The 5678-nt window shown below is 38.5% G+C and overlaps 1 long non-coding RNA gene across 1 annotated transcript; it reads left to right on the forward strand.

The window, feature by feature from the left end:
* Nucleotides 1-30: 30 nt before the first annotated feature.
* Nucleotides 31-2827, forward strand: LOC120906737. Its single transcript, XR_005740151.1, has 3 exons — nucleotides 31-229; nucleotides 283-590; nucleotides 659-2827. It is a non-coding gene; the product is annotated as an uncharacterized LOC120906737 (long non-coding RNA).
* Nucleotides 2828-5678: the final 2851 nt, after the last annotated feature.

Raw genomic sequence — 5678 nt, forward strand, 5'->3', positions numbered from 1 at the left:
GACTATCCTGCTATGGGGGGAAATCAATTAGTCACTGAAAGCCAAGCCCATAAGTGGTACAGGCAGGCCTTGACCGACAACGGTTGTTGAGCCAAAGAAGAAGAAGAAACCTTCCAGAAAATGCTAGAACGCTGCTTCGTACAAAGAGGACTCCGGCGGAAATAACAAAGATTGATGGAGGTCAATTTTGGTATAATGGAATCCAAAAATGTCTTTCATCCTTCTTTTGGTAAGATAATATATCTTTTTTGGTTATAATCAATATCTAACTCTAAAATTTAGTAAACAGGGACCACCATTCGAAACACTGTCGCTCAATTTATTTGTGGATGGTTTACCTCTTTACAAAAGTAGCAGTCTCCAGTTTTGGCCGATTCTCTTCAATATACATGAAATGCCCAATGTTCGTCCAATGATTGCTGGGATTTTTTGCGGCAATACCAAGCCGGGAAATGCGGATGAATATTTGAAGAAATTGGTTGAAGAATTAAAGATAATATTGGTGAAAGGAACAACCATCAATGGTGTAACCATTGCAATCAAACTTCGAGCAGTTATAGCTGATTCTCCAGCTAGATGTTTTCTAAAAGGTAACAAAATAACAAAGCTAACATGAATTGTAGGTTTAAATATCATCAATCAATATTTATCATTACAGGAGTGACAAATTTCAATGGATATAATAGTTGCTTGAAATGCACATGCCACGGAGAATACAACCATGATTCACATACTGATATTTTTAAAGGGGTGAATCATAAAATGCGCACAGATAAGAATTTCCGAGCTAAAGCATATAGACAACATCAGAAGAAATGTAGCCCATTGCTTGAAATTCCATTTTTGAATATGATTCGAGACATAATTGTATCAGATAGGTTACACCTGATAGATTTGGGAGTGCAGCGAAGATTGCTTCTAGGTTGGAGGGATGGTACACTAGGATTGCATGCAAAATTATCAGCTTCTGCCATCAGTGAAATTTCGGAATTTTTGCAACGCATCAAACTTCCATCAGAAATACACAGACCATTTAGAGGTCTGAACGTACTAAAATATTGGAAAGCAACAGAATTTAGTTCATTCTTGCATTATGCCGGAATAGTAGTGCTTAAAGATGTTTTACCGGATTATGTATATAACCACTTCTTGCTACTGTTTTGCTCTATTACAATGCTATCAACAAACGTGTATAAAAATAATTGGCATGTTGCAAACGAAATGTTAAAAGAATTCGTTGTCCAGTACAGTAATGTTTATGGAGACAAATTTCTCACAAGTAATGTGCACAATCTTTTACATGTGTACGATGAAGTGTTTTTTTTTCGGACCGTTAATTACTTTGTCAACTTACCCGTTTGAAAATTTGTTACAAGTTCTGAAAAACCTACTACGTGGTCGACGACAAGAGCTTCAACAAATTATAAACAGATTATCGGAGCTGGAAAATTTTTATCAGTACAAAGGAGAAACACATAACACTAATAGCATAGATTTTAAAATGCAAGACAACGATCGCGATGGTTGGGTATTGACGAAACAGAAAAAAAATGTCCGGTTCATTAAATTAGATTCTAATTCTTCCTCTTTACATAGCTTTCATGGCAGAGAAGTCCTGAAGCAATGGGATTATTTTGAATACCCTATCAAATCATCTGCTTTAAATATTTATGCTGGGAAATTATCAACTTTGTCAGGGGCGGAAACTACGTTCAATTTTCACGATATCAAATGCAAGTTAGTTGCAGTACAAACCAGGACACCCGATCTTTATGTTTTTATTCCTTTAATTCATACATTGAAATAATATTTCAATTTCACATATTTTATTGTTATACAACAAAACAATGAATTCAAACAGATTCGAACTTGTGCTGTGTACTTTTTCGCAATCCCTTCGAATAAGCTCGTTTTGTTGCATTTTTGAGCTTTTTCATAAAAAAAACGAGCCAAAACTTTATCGGTGACCACAGCCTCTTCTGTGCTGCCATGAAGTCTAAATAATTCAAGAATATTTTTATGTGTCATCATAGGAACTTTTTCTTTTCCCTTACCTATGCCGGTCCAACTACAGAGGGTCAAAAATTTTTTTGAAAAAATTAGGTCCAAAATTTCTATCATCCTATTTTCGGGGGTGATTTCCCATATGTTATGTTCTAACCATGACGAAAATTCATTGAAATAATCTGGTTGGGAAAGTTTGATTCTAAAATTGACAGCTCTTCTATGCTACTGACCACTTGAAATCCTATGTCATTTCTCTTGCGACGCATGGATACCGGAATAACTGTTTTATCTAGAAGAATATCTAATTTCGCCAAAACTGTAGAATTAGAAGTAGAAATTAGAAAGAGCAATAATTTTTCCAATCGTTCGTCAATACTGTAGGGATCGAGAGCAGCAAGGAAAATAAATATATATCATAGATTCGAATAAGGCAAGTAACAATCATTGAATGATGATCAGATAATCAGATAAGAACATACAAATATAAGTTTATTAAGTAGAAACATGAAAACAGTTAAGATAGAATAGCGATTAACGAAAAGTATCGGCGCATTCAAAATAAAAATCAGGCTAATCGCAGAGAGAGTGAGATAGCGAGAGGCGATACATCCGTTCGTATGGAAGTGTCAAAATAGGAGGCTTTTCGAGGAGAGGAGGAGAATCGTCAGTCTTGTGATTGATCTTAGCAAGAATGGACGCGACTATTCGATTGGACGGAATAAATGTTGTTATTAGTAAGGGGATATTTCGGAAATCACCTCAAATACTAGGAGAAAGTTCAGGTGTGGTAATCACTGTTTTGTCTGCAAGAATATTTAATTTTGATAATACAATAAACAAAGTATTTTCTAATCTATCCAAGCGATCATTCGTACTGAGATTTGCAGGTTCCGAATCGTGTAGTTTAAGTTGGTCAACTTCACTGCTAGTTTCATCCTTTTCCAAATATTCCTCTTTCTCAAATTCTATTGAATTGTCTTCATTCAAGCATTCTATGGCCTCGTTACTCTCTTCTTTTGGCTGTTCCTCAACTAACATTTGTTGAAATCTGTTGTCTGGTTTGAAAGCATGTTGCTTCGTCTTTCTAGGTTTGCATAACTTTTCTTCGTGCACATCACTACAATCCGTTGATGAAACCAAACACATATCCTGTATAATGCGATTAGCTTGTGCGATTGTTTCCAGTCCTGTACGTTTTATCTTGCACATTATTCTCTCCCATGAATTAGAAGGCATGCTTGAATCATCTAGTAAAAGCGCGTTTAAACTATCGGCTCGCCGGACTTTTGGCCACATAAGGTAATTTTTCCCTTTGCTTGTTCCTTGAATCCATGTTTCAGGGACGGCCAACAGCTCCTTGTGGCCTCTACCATCTACAGTTTCAACGATGTTAAAAGGCATTTCCCAGACTATATTTATGATGATGGAAATAGATACGTAGCCCTGGAAAAGTCATCAATTGAAATTAGATATGCAACAAAATACAAAAAAAAATTGGCATCGCGATCGCATTGAGTTCATTTGTTAATTTTAACGACTGGTCCTATGCCGCCGTTAACCTTTAAGTTGGCAACCGGATACCCGGGTATTTTTTTAACTTTAAACTGAAATAACTTTTGATTCATTACTTTTATTAACCTGAAATTTTCCGTAGCCTCCTAACTTTTAATTTCCGAGTTTTTGTTGCATAAATTGTAATTTTAAACAGTCTGTAAGTATTTTATTTTGATTTTTTTTAACTTTACCACGTAAGTTGGCAACCAGCATACCCGGGTATTCCATACATTTTGTATGGAGAATGACGTTTCTCTTCTTCCTCTTTTCGTATTGTGCTTATTTTCGAGTCAAATTCAAGCGATTCCAAATTTCAATTTGACCGTTATTTTTATAATAAAATGAAAAAAAAACTCAATGAATAAATGAAATAGAAGAGAATATATGGTCGGCATTACTTGCTTACAGCATTAAAATATAGAAAGCATTGTTTACCTATGAAAATCGTTAATTTGTTGCATCAAAACGTGTGGAATACCCGGGTAAGCGGGTTGCCAACTTACGTGTGTAAATCTGGTTGCCAACTCTACGGTTAAACAAACGACTGTCAAGAGCGTATGCGATACAAATTAACAGTCGTTTAATTATACTGCTCGAATTTTTTCCCCGTGTTTGCCTATACAGTCTGTTCCCGAGTTACACGGTTCTCGACTTACGCGGTTTTCTAAATTTGAGAGATTAAATGTCAAATCAATACAATTTGCTTCAAGATCGGTATAAATTGCATTTTTGCTAACAAATTGAAACCGCTTAAAAGCCATAAATATTAGAATTTTCTGCACGAATCATAACAAATAAATGATAAAGTGTATAAAAGTACTACATTAAATCAAAAACTCGGGGTATTCAATAGAATTTAAGTCAAAAAACGTGAAATTCGACTTACGCGGATATTCGAGTTACGCGGATTCGTTGGGAACGCAGAAACCGCGTAACAGACTGTATGCGATATCGAGCAGTCGTTAACTGTTTTGACGGTCGTTTATTTTAACAGGAATGAACAACAAATGAACTCGGTTAAACCAAAATGAACTTTAAACGACTGTTAAAATGTGTTCATTTATTCGCGATGCCGGCTTGTGTTACTGCCGAATAGGAATGGGTGTTTTGGAGCGCACCAATGGCACCCACGGCTCCAGAGCCGAATCCACACCAACAGCTCCGGAGTAGTGATGGGTAATCCGGAGCGGAGTCATGGATCAACTCCGACTCCGGTGCGCAAAATATGACTCCGACTCCGGATCACAACCGGATTGAACTCCGGATCACAACCGGATTGAACTCCGGATCAGTCCGGATCACTCCTGATCACTCCGGATCACTCCGGACCACTCCGGATCAGTCCGGATCAGACTGGATCAGTCCGGATCAGTCTGGATCCGACTGGATCAGTCCGGATCAGTCCGGATCACTCCAGATCACTCCGGATCAATCTGGATTACTCCGGATCAGTTCAAATGAGTCCGGATCAGTCCGGATCAGTCCGGATCAGTCTGGATCAGTCCGAATGAGTCCGGATCACTCTGGATCACTTCGGATCAGTCCGGATCAATCGCTTCTCGGCCTTAAGGCTAAGATCAAAGTGTAGGATCAGTCCGGATCAGTCCGAATGAGTCTGGATCAGTCCGAATGAGTCTGAATGAGTCCGAATGAGTCTGGATAAGTCCGAATGAGTCTGGATTAGTCTGGATGAGTCCAGATGGGTCGGGATGTCAGCGCACGGACGCACGGTCTAAAACAACCGAAGTCATACAAAATCATGAAAAAGTCTGCGCCCTTTTGTTCCGGCGTCCTCGTGAAGTTTACCGAGCCGAACCGAATAGTTGTGTTCGATAAACATGTGTGCGTATCAGGTAGCAGCATTTGTACTGCTTACCTGCCGTATGCCGCTGTGATACCGAGCGAAACGCATATACAACGCGTCTAGAGGGCATGTGTAGCCGTGTAACTTTTCTATGTCTCTTTTGCCTTGTGCTTGCCTTTAGATCCTGATGAGTGAAGCATGCATACCTTTCGGGTACGTTCGGGGTATAAGCTCTGTCCCTCTCATGTTAATGATAAAGTTAGAATTGTATGCCATCGGCTCTGCATTCGGGCGTGGGCAGGCCCGTGAACGC

Source organism: Anopheles arabiensis, chromosome X, assembly GCF_016920715.1.
Source record: "Anopheles arabiensis isolate DONGOLA chromosome X, AaraD3, whole genome shotgun sequence".
NCBI lineage: Eukaryota > Metazoa > Arthropoda > Insecta > Diptera > Culicidae > Anopheles > Anopheles arabiensis.